The 21,523-nt window shown below is 39.8% G+C and overlaps 1 pseudogene; it reads right to left on the reverse strand.

Annotated features, from left to right (window-relative positions):
- LOC143388648 (contactin-3-like) overlaps positions 1–21,523 on the reverse strand; it is a 119,228-nt pseudogene that overhangs the window by 9,041 nt on the left and 88,664 nt on the right.

The raw sequence follows: 21,523 nt of genomic DNA on the forward strand, positions 1-21,523 counted from the left end.
GAAATGTTTAATTTGAGTTCTTATTAGATAATTCTTGAGGATGTCGAGGGCCTGGATCCATCCACATTGACAACCACAGTTACCTCTTGAATTTTCGGTTATGCAAAGCAAAATATTGGTCCTACAGATTCTTTCTTGTGAATTCTGGATGTAAAACTCTGACAAAGTCTCCTTTTAGAAAGTAATGACATTTCTCCATTTTGAAGCCATCTGCCACTATTCCTCATCAGCCTCACTGACGATGATGTTGTCAAGAGCTCACTCTCTGGGTTGCATGTGACAGAAACACAACTTAGATTACTTCAAGAGGCTAATCAATGTTAACTTAAAAATGCTTTTAAAAAGCCCAAGTATTTGGATATCAAAAAAATTAAGTGTTTAATGGAAGCTACAGTACTATCCTTGAGAATCCTTGTGTTATTTTACGTTAATCAGAAATATCACCTATGCTCTGTGCTGATATAAGCCTTGCATATAGAATTCCAGGATTCTGAGTAGGTGATCGCGCCTTGGAAGCAAGGTGGTAAAAGGCTGCAGTGTGTGTTCCGAATTTGCAATGTGCTGACAAGAAGAAGCTCATCCGATTAATGGTAGTACTTCCAGGTTGACCTAGGTTTTGAGGATTCATCCACTCAGCCAGCCTTTCCACAGATAATGAGTGCTAGGTTTGGACTGGTGAGTGAGTTTGGAAGGACTCTTTCCCTTCAAGGGTGACATATCAAAGGGGGAGAAAGAGAGCACGTAAAAAACAAATGCCATCTTAGTTCTTTATGAACCAGGGATACAGATCATTTTCTTCCTAGTAATATTCACAAGCGCATTACTATAATTCTTAAACAGGATTCAGAGCTGGACCCTGTCAAAGGTTAGGTTGATTAGTAGGAATAGTTTTAAAAGAGTCAGTTTTACTTCTACTTTGGCACATGTTTGAACAATTGTTAACATAAAATTTAAAAATTAAATGTACCATTTAATATGCCCAGGGGTTTTAATGATCTTTTATGGATTTCCCACACATTGTAGCAAACTTTTCCTTAATAACATCTGCAGGTCACCATGTAGAGTGTAGGCAAATTGAAGGCACCAGGAGGGCATAATTTTGAAGAGATTTTATTCAGTTGTTGAAATTCCTATCAGAGGACTGATCTATCAGCACAGAAACCCTGTCTATCTGTGATTACCTTACCCAGCTCCTAAGCACAGAGCAAACTCAAAATAGATACTAGCACCACATGAGTCATGAATATTTTAATTATATGGTTAGAGGAGTGCTTAAGAGCATTTCTGGGTCTGTATGGCTGTCCTGCCACGTTCTCTGCTTTTTCTGTAAAGTCATCTAGCTCTATGTGCCACAGCCCTTTCATCTCTAGAGTGAGGATCCTCACCACTTCCAGGCCATGCAGTCGCTGTGAAAATTAAGAATCAATACAGGAAAAGTACTTGGAACTGTGACTGGAAATTGCTCACTAAGTATTAGTCATTCATAGTATAATTATCATTATCACTGTTATGGACAAATTTGTACTTTAAATTGGTTATTTATATGGTATATCTAAATTATAAAAGGTTTTTTCCTTCTTCTTGCAATTTTACTTCATTCATTGTATGTTATTGTTACATTCTCACTAACTTATAATCGGCCTCTTCCTTTGTGAACTGTCTTCCCAATTCACTGTTTTTCACCAATTCCATCATGACATTAAACCATCTTGTGCGACCATATTTCCCAATGAGTAATCACATCGATTATCAAGTCTGAAGAAAGAGCTCAACAAAGCTGTCTGCATACATCTTCACAATCAGAATTTCAATATATAAATAATGGTGTATTTATATGTTTTACTAATTCAGAACTGTTACTGGGAAAGACAAACATATTTAGTAAAAAGTTGTAAATACAGAACGTTTTCAGTGTACGTATTTCCAAGCCAATGTTCTCCTTTTTTCTAAGAGCAGCCACATGATATGCATGATATTGGTTAGTCTTCCCTCATGATCAGGCAAGGATAATGTTCAACTGCCATAGGAGCTGCTGCTTGTGAAGGTACTAAAATGTTTTGTTGCTAAACTTTTGCTCTGTGATATTTATTATGCTGGTAAGCTACCAGCCATGCTCTTTCCCGCCTTATACATAATGCAAAGATAAATGTGCAAACTTCCCTGATAAAATTGATGCTTATCAATTAACATCTAAAGCAGTAGGATTATGTTTATATATATTTTAAACTATCAATAACAATGCTGGCCCATTATATCCAACTTCATGTAATTAAAGTTGTTAGACATTTTAGCCAGTAAATGTATGCTTTCAAATAAATTTGGAAATAACATATGAATGCAGGAGTGGACTAATGAAATTGGTGACAAAACATAATCACTGCCTCACTCCTTTGTAAAATCAGTTAAGCAGATAAATTTACTAGAGTAAATTTTGAAAATTAAATTAAGGAAATGGTTTTCTGCAAGCAAAAATATTAATGTGCTAAAATCCCCTAATTTCTTCCCTCCCCTTTCTTATCACCTGTAGAATGAAAATAAGAAGGAACTGAACATGGATGGCTTGGCTCATGAATGCTCTCAGTCATTTTTGGCTATAAAAGAATAAACAGCACAACTCAGATGGGTGTGCTGTGATAGAGCAGCAATGAGACACCACGATCAGCTGGGCATCATGAGAACATTTCAACTGAAATTTCCGTGGGACACTCCAAAATGTAAACTGATGATTTCTCATAGGCTACTTAAATCATAACTGCTCCTTACTGCAGGTGAGTTTTACCTGTGAACACACAGTCAACAGAAACTCAGATTTGAAGGTGACACAGCTATCTCTGCTTCAGTTTTCAAAGTATCAATATCTACGTGTGCACCAGAATCTCCTGAGCATTACCTGTTAAAGTATATTGCCATCTTTTGAATAATGTGAGAAAGAAAATTAAAGAGCGAAAAAAATACCACTTCCAAGTCGTTGCTATTAAACTTATTTCTGCTTATCAATAACACCCAAGATTTGGGGGAACTAAAATTTAATGGAAATGAACCCATTGAAATGCATCCCATTTAAAAAGAACAGTGCACCATAAGATTTTTCAAAAGGTGCTTATTCATTTTCATATGGAGCCTCCATTTAAATATTTAGGGCTATCATGAAGACTAGACTATGTGGGGCTTGAGTAAGGGTTTGGACCAGGTTTATATCACTCAGTGGGATTAATGACCTGACTAGTCCACTGAAAATGTTGAAGGATGCCATGATTTTTAATACAGACTATTTTCCTAGATATTCAAAAGGTGGGAAAATACATACGGGTTTTCTTGGTGGTCGCGTTAACTGTGGCACTGAAGGGGCCGGTGCCTGCACTGTTGTATGCCCGGACAGCCGCGTAATAGGCAAGGTTGCTCTTCAGTCCCCGGAGCCTGGCTGAGGTCTCGTTTCCGGCCACTCTCACCTTGCTTGAGGACTCCTGCTCTTCCCCACTGACGCAGTACCGCACCTGGTGAGGAAGATGCACCAGATGAGAAGGCTGGACCCAGCACCACCTTCCTCATTCTGTGGTTTTCATTAAAATGAGGACTGCGATTTACTTTCTTCTTTATTTGACAAATACTTCCAGAGGATCTACTGTGTGCCAGGTGCTGCATTAGGCTCTGTGGCACAGCAGTGTACACACAGGAAAGGAACCCTAGGAGGAGAATGAGGACAAACATGTACACAGACAGAGCAGATAAATTTAGAGTGTTGAGCATGATCAGACTACGATATCACAGTGGGAGAAGGAAGGGGAAATCTGCCTGCCTTCTCAACTCTTAACCAACTGAGCCCAAGGTCAAGGCCAGAACACTGGCAGAAAGGCACGAACTCTATGGACAGCTGAGGTTCCTTCCTGGAAGAAAGTGAACTGTCAGAGGAAAACATTATTAGATTGAATGTCCTGCAGTGCCAGCCACTGTCAGGTGACTAACAGTGCACACAGAGCTGCACCAGAGGGAGTAAAAGCAGTTAAAAGGGCTTATTTTCAATAGGAATGGGCATTAAAATATTTTTCATATATTTCATTATCCTGGGCCACGCAAAGTGACCTTAGACATACCAGGACATATAAAGAACTCAAAATACTTAACACCAACCAACCAACCAATCAATAAATGGGCTAAGGACCTGAATAGACACTTCTCAGAAGAAGATATACATTCAATCAACAAATATAGGAAAAAATGTTCAACATGTCTTGTAATTAGAGAAATGCAAATCAAAACTACTCTAAGATTTCATCTTACTCCAGTCAGAATGGCAGCTATTAAGAATACAGAAAACAATAGTGTTGGCAAGGATGTGGGGGAAAAAACACACTCATACATTGCTGGTGGGACTACAAGTTGGTGCAACCCATCTGGAAAGCAGTATGGAGATTCCTTAGAAAATGTGGAATGAAACCACCATTTGACCCAACTATCCCACTCCTTGGTTTATACCCAAAGGACTTAAAAACAGTATACTATAGGGACACAGCCATATCAATGTTTATAGCAGCACAATTCATAATAGCTAAATTGTGAAACCAAACCAGATTCCCTTCAATATATGAATGAATAAAGAAACTGTGGTATATATATCCAATGGAATATTACACAACATTAACAGAGAATAAAATTGTGGCATTTGCAGGTAACTGGATGGAGTTGGAGAATATCATGCTAAGTGAGGTAAGCCAATCCCCAAAAGCTAAGGGTAAATGTTCTAATAAGTGGATTCTGATCCATAACAGGGAGGGAGAGGCATGGGAAAAATGGAGGAACTTTGGTCCTGCAAAGGGGAGAGAGAGTAGGGATGGTGCATGGGGGCAGGAAAGATGGTGGAATGAGATGGACATCATTACCCTAGGTACATGTACGACTGCACATATGATGTGATGCTACATGGTGTACAACCAGAGAAATGAAAAGTTGTGCTGCAATTGTGAACAATGAATCAAAATGCCTTTTGCTGTCATTTATACCTGATTAAAATAAATTAATTAATTAAGAGAAAGATATACAAACATATGGTGAAAAAATATGAATATAAGAGAATATTTGCTGAAGGGAGGAAAAAGGTAGAGAATAAAATAAAAATACATTCTTAAGTACTTACAATTCACATTATAAAGTATTTTACTATAAAATTTTGTGTGCTTTCTTTTTTTGAACATACAGATTGTCTATAAGTAAACAAAGTAAATACAAAAATTTATGCAAATAAATGATTTAGGAAAGTTTACATATTCTTTGTGTAGATAAGACCTGGTATTACTATCTGCTGATCTAAAGCAGGGGCCACATAGTAAACACAACAGCAGATCTACTAGGTTCTCACAAGGGCTTAAGCATATTTTTTACTTTTATAAATATAGACAATCTCTGTTCGCTCGTTCTTTCTTCTTCTCCTTCTCCTCCTCCTCCTCCTCCTCCCCCTCCTCCTCCTCCTCCTCCTCCTCCTCCTCCTTCTTCTTCTTCTTCTTCTTCTTCTTCTTCTTCTTTTTGGTGTTGGGAATTGAACTCAGGGACACTCAACCAGTGAGCCACATCCCAAGCCCTATTTTGTATTTTATTTAGAGACCGGGTCTCACTAAGTTGCCACGTGCCTTGTGGTCCCTAAGTCTGGCTCTGAACTGGCGATCCTCCTGCCTCAGCCTCCCGAGCTGCTGGGACTACAGGTGTGCCCACCACACCCAGCTCTACTCTCTTCATTGCAGTATATGGACACCTTGTTCTGGCCTTTATGTTTTACTGTTGAAGGCAAAATATAAAAATAGGAAATAATTATTATAACTTATACAACTAAAAAGCAATTTGAGCTCAATGAAACTGGCAATAATTGCTTCTGAGTGCACAGAATGTTGGAAACGGTAAAGGCTTGTGACCACAAGAAACAAAAACAAAAACTTAAAGACTAAGTACATAGCTCAGTGGCCAAAAAGGAAAAAAAGAAGAAAGAAAAAGGAAAGGAAAGAAGGCTTACGGGACTGGGAAGCTGGACATAGGACAGAGCAGATTTTTAATAATGGAGCTACTCAGCTTTGCCTGATTGGAGGAGGATAGACTTTCTATTTAATTAATTAATTAATTAATTTTAAAAAAGCAGAGTTCTAATTTTCATGTAAAATGTCCTAAATTTAGGGTTGACTCAAAACCAATACTGTGTTGATAAAACAAAATGTGCTTATGGGCCACAGCTGATTACAAGTGTCAATCCTCTGTACAAAACACACTACAACTTATTCTCTCTTAAAACACCACTGGGTGAGTGTTAAGGCCCTAAATGATAAGTGAAAGCAAATTATATATTGTGCTAGATCAAATTCTCCCTATGTATGTGCACATGGAAGGATATGTACCCTTATATTCACACAAAATGCTGATCTATGGATGCCTTTATGTGAATTTCTCTCAGAGAAGGGTTATTAGTTTTAATAAGAATCTCAAAGGGAGGATGTGAGCCCAAACAAGTAGCATTGAAAAGGATACATGGTTTCTTTTCTAATGCCATAGCCAAATAGCCTGTTAATGGATACTAAAAGCTTTTATATATGGTAGACTCACCAAGAGAAAACACTGTGTGTTGTTAGGTCTAGATGAGCCGTAAATGATAAGAAGATTTCCCTGCTCCTAAGAGCATTGTCTAGTTATTAACTAAGAATGATACAGATCAATAATTATAATAAAATGTACCAGACACAAAACCTGAAGCTTGGGATACAGCATAGACGGGGGTAGCATATAAATATGACTGTAAGACGGCAGCAGGGAGGATTCAGGTGGTAAAATCAGGACCGCCCAAGCTTCCCTCCCCTGTCAGGTTCCAGTGTCAGGGTTGTTCCTTTTCTGACATATCAAACTGGTTGAACACAAGTTGCCTAAGAAAATGTTCTTAGGAGGCTGATTTAAAGAAGACATAAAAATAATTTATAATTGGTAATGTGGAATCTCTTTTTGTAAATCCGTTTATAGAAAGTACTTGAAAGTTCTTGATAGCGGCCTGTTTTAAAGTACTTTAACCAATCTCCATGCATCAGAAGGAGAGCTTTATTTTTAGATCTTAGTTGCTGAGAGGTATTAGAAACATTTAGACACAGAGAAAAATTGTGACAAAGTTGAACATGATACTAGTAAGTGAAGACTGATTATATAATCTTTTTAAACAGCTTTCCTTAAAGAGCTGAATAAATATTCATGTAACTAAAACATAAGGAAACAGAGACGTGCCACTAATATTGCCAATTTTCTGAAAGAATTCCATTATGTTCCAAGAAATTTTGTTCAAAAATGCTTCTATAGTGCTAGATCATTTTTTTAATAAGGTGGAATAGTTAAGAAAGAAATAAGAAAGACAAATATCCCATTTTCCTCTCAGTTGTGTTCTGGATTTAAATAATAAAAGTACTCCAACTGAGAGAAGAGAATATTTCTATGCTAGTTTGGATTTTTATGGGCACAATCACAATACAGGAATGGGAAAGGAAAGATGTCTATGTTGGAGGAACAAACTTTGAAAATGTAATTGTGCAGAAAAGGGTGAATATAAAGTTGACAGAATATGAAGGTGGCATCTACAAAGGATGATCAGAGAGACACACATTACCAAGACACACCCTGTTAATAAAACACAAGACACACCCTGTTAATAAAAAAGCCAGTGTAGATATGACTAGAGGCAGGGCAGCTAAATACACTGATGAGTAATGGATTATAAAATAACTATACCTAAAATGTCCAAGTCTGTTTGACAAGAGATTGAATCTATTATGTAAGAATAGGAGATAAAGAAAAGAGATCAGCCCAATTTGAAAAACAATAAGTAGGACTTGTAGACCTGCAAAAATGCAATGATTAAAAAATTAAGGAAATCAGTAATAAGAGTAAAGCTATAGACTAATAGTGGAAGGGTGAATTAATGAGCCCAGGACATAGCCTGAACAAAGAAATGAAAATTACCAAAGCAAAGCTGTGGCATTGAGAACAGAATGCAAAGTTTCAAACAGAGTTCCCAAAGGAGAGATAAAGGAAAAGGCAACGCTCAGAGGAAAAAATGGCTGAGATCTTTCCAGAGCTGAAGATATGAGCATTTTCATGGTGCAAACTCTGAATTTAGTGAGGGAACAATAAAAGGCACAGGAGAGGTTGGTTAAGACTGCCTTAGGTTCTCAACCATGCTTCATCCCTAAGAATCTAAGGGATCCAGTCTGCTCCTCTGAGCCATTCCTGAGCCCCTGAGTTGGGGTTTACAGGTGAGGCTGGGGCCTTGGAGGGAAGGACCTCATTTCCTGACAGAGTAGACAGCAATAACGCAGGTCGTGATGGGCAGGGGCCTCTAGGTTCTGGTCATTACTGCTGACAGCAGACCTGTACACACAGCTGTCCCCCTGATCCATGGGTTTTCCCTCTGTGGTCTCAGCTGCCCTCTTTCAAAAACAGGCAATAAGGGTAACAACATACACAAAGATACTTTGAGAGACTACTTTCATAAAATCTTTACTATGGTATATTGTTATAATTGTTCTATTTTATTATTAATTATTGCCATTAATCTCTTTATTGTGCCAAATTTACAAGTTGAACTTTACTGTTTGTGGTTTCAGGCAACCACTGGAGTTCCTGGACCATGTCTCCTATGGATGAGTGGTGGCTAGGGATAGAACCCTCCATATTGTGGAATTACTAAATGACTTAAACGGCTTCACTCTTAACAGTTTAAAAATGTTTCCTTCCTCTGACCATGGAGATCTACCAAACTCAGTATTCAAGTTCTCAAATTTTCTGCATCTATAAACACTGGTAATTCAATTTTCTGATGAGATAATATGGTATTTTTTTTCCTTCAGAAAAATAAAACCAGTTCACAAGTCAATATATTTTTATCTGGATAAATAAACAGAAACAAACTTGAAGAATGTCAAAACTAAAAATATAATTTCAGTTTCTGTGAGTAATTTGGTTATTCCCAAAACTAATGTTCCTGCTCCAAGTACTCCTTAATATCACTGCATCAGATCTTTCATTTAATTTAAACATATAATGAAATATAGCTTATAAAACTAATGTATTTAAAAGTAGAACCTTTTTTTAGGCTTGAAGGAAACAGGTGTTAAGTTGGAAAAACTCTTTTAATAGACTAAAATAATTTTATGTGTATTTACAGATTTCTAGAGAGATGAACACTTTAACTTAGCTATTAGATTGGGCACATTTAAATCAGCAGAAGCCAGAGGGGGAAATGCATTTGAATGTCTTTTAGGGAGATAAGTCCAGGTCTGTCCTCCTCTGCTCTCAGCCCGGGGAGAGGTATTTTGTACGTCCTTGCCCTCTGACTTCTCTTTGGGTTTAATCAGCAGGACTCAGGAGAGACTGGGATGTTTTCTCCCCACCATTTATAGTGCTGTGCCAGGGTTTAGTAGGGACCTTCTAACAAAGAACATAGCAGCACATGGGCAGTGAGGGTCATTCCCAGAATCCCCCACACAGAGTGAAGCCTGCTACACACTGGACCCTCTCCTCTCTGCTTGTCTCCATGGTATTGGAAACCACTCCTGCTGTATCACCGAGCCTCTGTCCCTCCCAAAGTCTGCCTTTTATTCACCTAAACACATTTTACTTTTTTGATATTGATGTAAGAATATCTCAACTGTCTGTACCCAATTTTCCTATGTACATTCAACTCATGCCACAGTGAATTGAATTCACTGCAAGACAGCAGGAGATGAGACCCCGGGCACATAGCTTTTCTTCAAGTGGAATTTTCATATCCTCAAAAGAAAAAAAAAAGGTACTCAAATATTTAACATCTTTTTCTATTCTGATTAAAAATCAGGCCCTGTGCACATTCCATACAGTTGTGGGAACAGGAGGCTGGAGGAAGGCATCTAGAAAGTTTGGTTTGGCATTCTGATATATTACATTTCTTAAGTTCCTCTGCCACACATAAAAAATAATCCTATGCGGTTCCCCCCAAATATGCAGCTCTTATTATTTTGCAAATGTTGACTTGTTTCATTTGCTTATTAAATTTGTTCTTCCCAAGGTTTATTCTTTCTTAATGTTTACTTTTATTAACATGTAGTAATGGTACATATTTAGGGAGTACAGCGTAATACTCTAATGCCTGCGTGTACCTCACATAGGTCAATCAGAGTAATTATCTTTTCCATCTTGTTATCATTTCTTTTTGTTTGGAACCTTGGAGTTCTTCATAGAAACAGTGAAGAGATTATTGTGAACTAGAGTTTATTTTTTCTAAGCACAAAAGGACTTTAAAGCCATGGTATATTCCAGGCAGGAACTCTAGCGCTCTCTCCTCTTGGTGCCCACTTTCCATGAACTTAATGGCTCTGGATCCTCTTTTGTGGGTCTGCCTCTCTTATTCCTATCCAGAAGGGCACCAGGAAAGATCTGAGCCTGAATTTAAAGGCACAGCAGATGAAATAAATTGGAGTCTAGGGAAATGAGCTCAACTACTGGTTGGTCAAATCAGAAAGAAAATTAGTCTAGATGCTAATGATGATGTGTGCTCAGCATGTTGCGAGGCACACGATCAACTCACGCCAAGATGAGAGAAAGGTAGGAGATATTAACGATTTTAAAGCCAAACTGGGGAAACTGCAACCCACAAAGTTAGCCACAGGACTGATAATTAAATACTCTGCTAAGTCATTTATGTTTCTAGGTTAATTTTTAAATCATTACTGAAACGAACAAAAGACATATTTTTAACTTGGTGGAATTACATAAATTATTTGAGATTTTTTTCTAATTAGTACATCTTTCTCTTAGCTTGTCTTTCTCTTCATATATTCTACCAAGCACTTGGGGAAGAAATTTTTAATCCTTGTTTTTCCTTTCAATACAGTATACATGTTACATTTGAATATTTTGTCTGCTACTCTCTATACAAATAGATAAGATATGATGCATTTTTTTAAAAAAAGCATTTATTTTTTAGTTGTAGTTGGACTTAATAACTTTATTTCACTTATATATTTTTATGTGGTGCTGAGGGTCGAACCCAGGGTCTCCCATGTGCAAGGCGAGCACTCTACTGCTGAACCACAATCCCAGCCCCAAGATGCAATGCATTTTAACCCATAATTGATACCAAGAAAAGTTCCATATCCTTCTCATCTTTTGCCTCTGACCCTAGTGGCAACAGGCATGAGAGTCACTCGGGGAGTGTATTTTCCTTGTGAAAAGTAGAAAGTATTCTTCTACTCTTTGCTGCTTTTCAGTTTTCTTTTCTTTCAATGAAATCTCACCCTGAAGCCCAATATATAAACAGAAAAAAAGCAGAAGCTGCAAGTCTCTCAGGGTGATTTTAACAATGGCTGCTTTATCTCTTGCAATTCTCAAATGATGCTATGAGTTATGGACGACTGTTACTCTATTCTAACTGAGCCTTGGAGAGCTTTAATTACTTGCTTAAGAACATGCAGCAGTGAGATAGCAAAGCCCAAACTGCATTTTTTCCATCAACACATAGTTTGTGCATGTCACCCATGTGCCCGATATTGTTCTGTGAACTTGGGAGATATCATCAAACAAACACACAGAGTTCCTGTCCCTTGTGGAGCTTATACAGTAACCTACTAGTTTTGAATGCAGAACTGTCTAATTCCAAAATGGTAGAGCCTTAACTAGAAAATATGAGTTTCCACTAGCATTCTTTGATGTCCTTCAGTCAAATACTCTTTCCTGACATGGCTAATAGATACCATTCCATTTTCATATAGAATATTTTTACCTGGATGAGTCCTTGTCAGTTTAAATTGATATGGAAAAAAAAATTAGCATCTCCTTGTCCTCATGCTCTCCATTAACTACCATCAACTTTCAAGACCCCTACAATGCTTATAAGCCCACAGTTCTCTTCTATGTAACCTCTCCTTCATTTGTCTCCAGTATTTCACAAGGTACAACCAGATTGGGGATATGATTCTGCCATTATGGCTCATACAGGGCAATTATCCATAGTGGGACTGTGTCTCAGTCCAACTCCTTCACTGAGGAGAGTCACATGTGTTCATTTCTTTAAATTCCCTTTTCTCTTTCACATGAGAGATCACATTGGACCCTTGACTTTCTAGGTCTGGCTGATTTCACTTCGCACGATATTCTCCAGTTCCATCCATCTACCACAAAATGCTATAATTTCATTCTTCTTTAAGGCCGAGTACTCCATTGAATATGTATTCCACATTTTCCTTATCCATTCATTTGCTGATGGACACCTGGGCTGCTGCCATTCTTGTCTGTTATGAATCAAACTGCTATAAACATTAATGTGGCTGTATCACTACAGTATACTGATTTTAGTTCTTTTGGATAAATACCAAGGAGTGGGATATCTGGGTCACATGATGGATCTATTCCTAGTTTATTGAGAAATCTCCATACTGCTTTCCAAATTGGTTAGTAGTAATTTGCAGTGCTACTGATGATATATGAGTGTACCTTTTCCCCACATCCTTGCCAGCATTTATTATTTGTATTCTTGATGATTGCCACTCTAACTGGAGTGAGATGAAATCTCAATGTAGTTTTGATTTTCATTTCTCTGCTTCTTAAGATGTTGAACATTCTTAATATTTTTCATATTGTTAGCCATTTGCATTTCTTCTGAGAAATGTCTATTTAGTCAATTTTCCCATTTATTGATTGGGTCATTCCTTTTTTTTCTGGTGTTAAGTTTATTGAGTTATTTATATATTCTTGTTATTAATCCCATGTTAGAGAAGTAGCTGGCAAAGACTTTCTCCCACCTCTCCATGTTTTTAGTTACTTCCTTTGCCATACAGAAGTCTATGTCTCATCCTGCACAAAAATCCACTCAAAGTGGAATAAAGACTTAGGAATAAGACCAGGAACATTGCAACTTCTAGAAGAAAACACACCGTCAACACTCTACAATATGTGTACAGGCATTCATTTTGTTAATAAGATTCCCAAAGCTCAAGAAACAAAGCCAAGAACCAACAACTGGGAGCTCAATTTCAATTACAAATTCAGGTATTGCCCCTGAATGGCCTGTATGCAGAGCCTCACTGCTCCAGTGCTGTCTCTGTTTCATTTGATAATATTTATTCAGGCCAATGCTATGTGGTTATAGGGAACAGAAACTCTCTTGAAGCTGCTCAGATAGAAAGGGGGTTCAGTGTCAAGAAGGACAAAGCACTATGAAAAAGGATGTAAGAAGTCCACTTGAGAATTGGGCAGTTGTCAAAGAGCTCTTCTATTTTACTCTTGTAAGGTTGTAGGGACCTTGTTTCTCTCCTTGTGAGGGTGAAGTGGGGAGATATCTGCTCTATCTCATCTTTGCAGACATACTTTTTCCTACATGCCAATGGCCTAAGAAGTGTGAACTTGGCTACAAATATGACATATGACCACATGACCCTCATTAACTATAACCTCTGTATTCCTTACTTAAATATCTCACACAAGAATCTGACTGGGTCAGCTCACTGTGCAGACCAGTTGACTTTGGTCACATGGTCACTGGGATACAACCACTGGAGACTGTATTGGGGAGTGGAGGGGTACGTGGCTGTGTCATGCTAATATGGCTATGTTAGTCTGCCACTGAATCAGCAATTACACATGAGGGCAGTTTCCTAAGAAGCCAGCAGTGGGTGGTTGGGATGAAGTCACAACCATGACCTCTATAACAGCATTGCTAGATAAATCTTAAAATGTGTTTATCTCACCACTTCCTAATTCCACTGTTCCCTATGAAATATGGGGTACAGTTCACGTAGTTCCTCTTACATTCAAAGTCATCTGTGACCTGCTCTCCTATGCCTCGGTGGGCATCACCTTCAGTGTAACCTTGGTTTTGTACACAGCCTCTACTCCTTTACTCCTCCAAAATGCTGTGCTCAATCTGGAATGTTCTCAGTACCTCTACATTCATTTCCTTTCCCTCCAAAGTCCTGGTTAAACCTTCCTACCATCTGGAAGTCTGTAAATCTGGGTCATCCTTCTTCCTCAAACACTTCTTGCTCAGGTGAACTATTCCTACTTCATTATATTAGGTCTTATGATGCCCTCTCTTTTGGATATTTCATCTTATTTCACCATACATCAAGGTCTCTGGAAACACAAATTATACTACGGGCAGCTGAATTCTCTAGAATTCAGGAGAGAATCTCACAACCAAGGACATAAGACCATAGCTGGAGGAAGGTGACTTTCTACTGACATAGCCATCCAATGATAGGACCACAGCCTTTCAATCTCACCCTCAGTTTTCAGTCAATCCATCATAAGATCTGGCTGACAGTGCCCATGACTGCCTTTCATATTCACTGTTTTGTTTCTTTTCCACCCCAACTAAGGTGGTACTCATGCCCCTGGCAGGGTTAAATTAGGTATGTACTAATAATCAGATGGCACAATGTGTGGGTAAGAAAAGAGCAACCCAGAACAGAATTCATATAAGTTGTCATTGTTCAGAAGAAGTTTTAGTGAAAGAAGCAAAGTAGCGTGGTAACATACAAACACAAGTTAGTTTACCTCATAGCCAAGCAAATATCCATTGCTCAACTTCCAAGGAATGGTGTTCCACAAAACTTCAATTTCTGAAGAAGACAGGCTATGGGCAGAGACTTCAGTTGGGGCCATTGTAGGCTCTGTTTAGGAATAGAAATTGAAAACCAATGATCATTTCTGCAGTTGAATAAAACAATCCTTTGACATCCTTATTTTTGAGAAAGCATTTTAACATAAGTGAAACTTTTATAGTCATCCCATAAAAATATTTGAAAACAAGCACCATGTCTTGAAAACACAGACATTGATCTATTGCTGAGGACGAGGTGGCCACAGTGCCACAGGGGTTTTCCTTGCTCAGCGCCCACAGCAACCTGTGCCTTCCTCTCTTGCACCTCTTTCTCAGTATTTCCTTCTTCCCTCTGTTCTCTCTACCCCTTTTTCCCCTCTCTTTCACCCCACACCAGCTGCTTGGGAACTCCTATACTACTTTCTTATTTGGGTCAAACAAAGTCAAAGTCAAGTTCAAGTAAAGTTCATTTACTCAGCAAGCACTGAGTGCCTAATTTCACACAAGGGGCGGTGTGACTTTGGATACTGACTCTTTTGAAGGAGTAGGTAGACATGCCCATGTGATCTCCAGTAAGAACACCCCCTTATAATGAACATTCTTGGGGATTCATGGGAATCTCATAAGGCTCAATGATAAAGTCTTCCTCTGATTCACTGAAATGTCTGAGTGTATTTCCAACAAGCCCTCATTTTTTTCTTAGGCAACTAAATATCTTTCTTATGTGTGAACAGACAGCCCTTTGACCAACTCCTCAGAGTGATAAGGATGATTCAGGAGAAGGGAGGTGAGGGGCACAGGAATATGCCAAAGGCTAAGTCTGTTCCCTACTTCCCACAGCCAGTTCTCAGGCCCTAGATGCTGAGGGCAGACAGTGTCTGATGTCCTCCTGCTGGCTAATTTCCATCACTTCCCAGACTCACAACCTGCCCTTGTAATTCCTGGAAACTCTTGGAAATGGGGTCTGGTTATGAATGCAAGACTCTTTCTTTTGCAAAGATGCCTATAATACCTGTTTTTATCCTTTTCAGAACTCAATGGGAAATGAGAAGACAAGAATAAGGGTGGCCGTCCTCCGTCCTCAGAAATATGGAGTCTATTTTTAGGAATGATAACTGTGGACCTTTTTTTTTCAATTTACTGCCAGTTCTGAGGTTAGGAGAGACACTGGGATATACTGCACGAGCTCAGAATGCTTAAGGCCAATGGCCCTGGGTTAAAATCCTGGCTCTTACTACAGGAGTTTTGGCAGATTTATTCATCTCTTTCATCAGGCTTTCATTTTGTAATTTGTAGATGGGAGACTTTTCATTTGAAAATTCTAATTAGGTAACTCCTGGCAGATGGCAACAATGCAATACAGATTGGCCCCTAACATCTTTGTTAGGTGGAACCACATGAGGTGGCCAATATTCAGTTGCTGTCATCTATAAAATAGTGATTTGCTATCATTTTCTAGAGTGATCTTGAGATGTCTCAGAATGTGGAGCAGATTTAAAAGGATAGAATGACTCAATGGTTTTCTAGTGAAGTGTGTGTGTACACAGCAGAATGATGCAATGAGGCCAGAGTGACAGGTACTCATATCCCTCAAAGGTTCACATTGTACATCTCTTGGATGGCATCTTGGCCCTCGCTTTCTGTCTTGCTAGTGACCGTTTCTCAGTTGCAGAAACCACAACAGAACTTTGAACTAGGGTAGCTTCCAGGGACTATTTTATTCTTCAACCAAGAAGAACAGGGTTGCAACCAATTGTTAGATTCTCTGTCTCTCGAGTCTTACACTTCAAGTCAGTTATGGTTGATCTTTATGACCTGCCCTGGGGACATAACCACAAGTTTGATTACTGTTGACTTGAGGAAAAAAAATACCCCTAAAGCCACAGAGAATTTTCTAGTCAGGTTTGAGCACAACTAGCTTATCGATATACAAACTTGTTTCCTGCACCTTCTTCTGCAGAGAACACTGTTGTCACTGGGCTAAATGGGCCTTCACCTCTGTTATTATAGACACCCACTTTGACTTAATAGGGTGAAAATGGCATGATGCTTTCGTTCCTGAAGACGTATCTTGGGGTGTCAGGGGATGTCACCACTGTCTGGATCCAGTTGGTAACCCCAAGAGGGCGGAAAGCAACCACATACCCAAAACCTTCACCATTCTGCAGCTCTTCAGGGACTGGCTGTAAAGAAAAGGCACATTCTGTCACTCTTAAAGACAAGGGCATAGCAAAGTGATGAGTCCTCATCCTTAGTGTTTCCTATGAATTATCAAATAATAACCTTCACCGTATCAAGTCGGAGATTTTAAAAACAAGAGGAACAACAGGGGCACATTTAATTCAGCTGATTTTTAAGAGACATATAATACTCTTACCAGGCACCGAGGTACTGAGCTAGACTTCTCAGTGATTATTTGACATATGAGTGTCTTTAAGTTCATGTCTGGGTTTCTAATAACCCATACTCTGAGTCTAACATACTAGATATTTTAAGTCAAATAAAAATTATCAAATCCCTAGTGTTGGTTTTATGGAAAGAAATCATACCTTGATACAGTGATTAAGTACAAAGGAGCAAAAAAAAAAAAAAAAAAGAAAAGAAAAAGAAAAGAAAAGAAAAAGAAAGTAAATACAGCTTACTGAACTCAAGGATGCATGGACTCATGCCAAAAATTCTATTGGCATTTATCACAAGCTCAGGATGCTTTATTTGTTTGTTAACATATTCAATTAATATAAATAAATTTAGTGCTAGCCCCCCCTATTTCATACATGTTAATTACATTTTCCCCCTAACTTGAAAAAAGCAAAGGATAAAAGATGGTCAGGAAAGAAATATAGACTCAAGCACCTGTGGGGATGTGTGACATCATCAGCAGGACATTCCAGGAATGCAAGGAGAGCAGTGAGGGAACCTCAAGAGTCAGCAGCCAGGAGTTGACTCTCACCCTCTGTTTAGCAGCCAGGTGTCCATGTGCAAATTACTATCTTTGTGCCTCAGTGTTTTAATATATAAATGTTCCAAGAATGAAATAAGAAAACTTTTGCAAAATGACAGGAACAGTGATTAGCACTGAAATATTTGCTACCGGTGCTACCAGCAGTGGCAACAGCGGTACCATTATCAGCAGCAATAGCAACGCCAGCATCAGAACCCACATCACAAGCACCACTGATAGTACCACCAGTACCACCAACACAGGCACCACAATTCCCAGCACCAGTGTCACCAGCACTGGAGACATGAGAACCAGTAGCACCTGTTCCATCAATAGTACCACCACCAAAACAATGACCTACACCACCAGTACCAACACCTCCAGCAGCGGCACCTGTGCCACCAGCTGTATCACCAGCACCATGAAAATGAGCACACACACCATCAGCACCATCAGCACCAACACCAGAATAACTACATCTGCACACCAGTGACACCATGAATACCTGTGTTCCCAGCACCACTACTAGCACCTGTGCCACAAAACCCACCACCAAAAAAACCAGTAACAAATTGCACCACTACTACAACCACTACCACCACCAGCCCCCACATCACCAGTCCATCCCCAGCACCACTGTCACCAACCCGACGACTCTCAGCAGCATTAGCAGCACCGCCTCCATAAGCACCAACAAAAGCGCCAGGCCCACCAGCAGCAGCAGCAGGGTAGGAGCCAGCAGCAGCCAAAGCTATCTCATTCATAGCAGGACAACCAGCATCAGCATCACCATAGCACCAGCACCAGAAGCAACACCACCTGTGCCACCTCCAACACAGGTGTTATTGGTAGATCCAGTACCAGCACTAGAACCAGTACCAGAACCACCAGCACCCCCAGCAACTGCACAGACTCAATGTGCAGTACCCAGTTCATTCCCCCAGCAACATCTCCATTAGCATCACCAGCACCACCGCTATGACCGCCACCAGCCCTAGTGCCATCAGTACTATTACAAGAGCACCGTGAGCACCAGCACCACCAGGACCATTCCTCCAGCACTACTAGTGCCACCAGCTCAAGGACCAGCACTACCATGGCAACAACATCACGTTCAGTACCACCAATAGCGCTGACACCATTACTAGTATCAGCAGCACCAGAATCTGCACCACCGGTATCAGTACACTGTTCGAATCAGGAACATCACTATAAGCACCATCACCAGCGTCACCAGCATCACCAGCATCGCCAACATCGCCAGCACCATCACCAATATTACTACTAGGACTAGCACCAGTACCATTACCACCAGAACCACCAGTGCTACCAGCACTAGCGTCAACTATAGCATCCTTAGAAGGAGCGCCATCAGTACCAGCCCTGCAGCATCACTAACAGCATGGACACCACCCAGGAGGCCATAAGGATCATGAAAATAGGAGCACTCTCATGAGGGAAGTGCTGCCTGGACACTTACATCCCAGGTGATCAGCAGTTCAGACCGGCTTCCGCCTCCTCCACTGACTTCAGAGGGAGGCACTTCTGGAACTGCGTGGGTCAGAGAGAAAGAGATGAAACCCTCTTTGCATGTAGCAATATTTATCCAAAAGAAGACTCATTGTTGCTTTTAAAATACATGAAGGAGCTTCATCATTGACACATTACACACACACACACACACACATTCACAGATGCCTTAGGTAACGACCTAATGTACACACACACACACACACACACACACACACACACGTGCGTGTATATATCCCATATGTATACATTCACAGATGCCTTAGGTAACAATGTAATGTATATTGCATGAAATTATGAAATATTTGGGGTGAGATCATCAGATGATTTTATTTTACCTGAAATTATAAAACATTTAAAACCTCTCAAGAGGTAATAAAAATGAAACTTATTTGAAAGGGACATTGTGACTGGTGTGAAGGCTAATAAAATATGGAAAATGGATTCACCAGGGACGCTGGGAAACCACTCCAGCAGGAACCCTGAACTGTGGCTATTCCAAGCAGAGACATGAGTTTCAGAACAACAGTGGCTTTATGGAGGAAGGATGCAGACTGGGACCCTCCCATCCTGGTAGGAGGTATTTATAAACCTCAGGCAGGCATCGACTTTCACACTTCTGCTGAGAACTTTCCTATAGTAAACTCAACGACACAGCTAGCATATAAATTCTTTGAAGGTGGGTCTTTGTCATGCCCATAGCTGTATCTGCAAAGTCTGCAAAGTGCTGAGCACACAGTAGACACTCCTGAATATGTGCGGTGTGAACAAATGAGCAGGCTGTAGGCAGGCACCGGCCCCCATGTCTCCTAGTACCTGCCACATGTACCACGTGCACTGTGCCAATCAAACGGCGTCACTAAAATGTGGAGACATATCCTTGGACTTTATCTTGACTTAGTTAGCTCCTAAAGTGACATGCTTGCTGTTTCAAATATTCTATTAGTTAATATTAATTAATATGCAGATTATGAAAAGGAAAGTTTACGTCCCCTCAGCTGTCTCAATAATGTGATGCTGGGTATGCATTCCACTTCTAAGTCTTAAAATTAGGATAATTTTAGGATCATAAATCCATTTATATTAATAGTTACCTTACATGGAAATTAATAACAATAATTCTTACTTAATTGAACAGTTGAGAAGCCAAAATATAATACCCATCAATTGTTTGAGCTCGTGTGTGTTCACTGAGCTCGGTGACAGAATGAGATTTCCTAGCAGCAAAAATTCCAAATGCCATTGTTTTGCCAATTTGTCAATGTTTGTTTTAAATGAAAACAGCTCTTCCCTACTAACAGGGTAACAATGTCAGATAGTAATTATAACCTTAAATGACAAAAATGTATTCACTCAACATGCACTAATGATGGTCTAGGAGGGATTGAACTCCTGGAAATGTCATACAACATCAGAGTCACTTACATGGGTTGACTAAAGCCATATGGCAGATTTCATTAGAAAAGTCAGATAATTGTGACACTGCATTATGCATATGGAGTCCCCACTGGACCTGGAGACCAGGGCCAAGGGAACTGGAGATGCACACCCAGGGACATCTTTTCACCCATTACTCAGAAAACAGAAACACTAACCTGCCTCTTCAGTTCTTACTTTTTCTGAGGGTAAACTGGGTTCTCCACCTCCGATTTTGTTACTGGCTACAACCCGAAATTCGTATTCCACCCAGGGGTTTAACTCCACTACGGTAGCTGTGTGTGTTTTCCCATCGATGACCTCAGGCACTACAAAGGAACAGTTCAGAGTTGTCAGAGTCTGTGGTGCCCAGCAAGGCCTTGAAATCCTTTCCTAAGCAGGGACAGTGGCTGCCTCTCCCCTTACCTGTTGTAACAGTTTGCCAGCCCACAGAGAAAGGTGTCCTTGCTTGGATAGAGTAGGAGATAACCGGACTGTGGTTGTCTGTGCCTTCTTTCCAAGACAGCTGGGCTGTGGTGTCTGTGATTTCTTCTACCTTCACATATCCTGGTGGTCCAGGTGAACCTAAAGAAGGTGAGTGTGCATACCACTGTCACCCACTTCCACCAAAGTGAAGAGTATGTCCCGTGACCACTTCAGTACCTCCATGAGGTCCCCGTTTAGAAAGTGCTTAGTGACAAAGGCCAGGTACCTAGTAATAATATCCCCTGACACATATTTCCATTGTTAGATCTTAAATTTGGATAGAAGGCCATAATCCCCCATGCTCCCTTGTGACTGTATGTAGGATTCCTGTTCCTTCCAAATGCAGTGCCCCTGGCTTTGGATACACTGACTTTCCCTTAAACCCAGTGGTTTACCTCTGTAGTTCTCAGCTTGTTATCTAGTGATGTTTTAATTCATGATTCACTCTGGTCATTTTCCATCCCAATAGCAACAGTACTCTGGACAGTAGCTTAGGTTGGCAAATTTTCTCAGGAATCCTGAATAAATAATCCTGATTCTTTTAGAAGGACATACACACACTTGCA

Source organism: Callospermophilus lateralis, unplaced genomic scaffold (assembly GCF_048772815.1).
Source record: "Callospermophilus lateralis isolate mCalLat2 unplaced genomic scaffold, mCalLat2.hap1 Scaffold_91, whole genome shotgun sequence".
NCBI classification, from domain to species: domain Eukaryota; kingdom Metazoa; phylum Chordata; class Mammalia; order Rodentia; family Sciuridae; genus Callospermophilus; species Callospermophilus lateralis.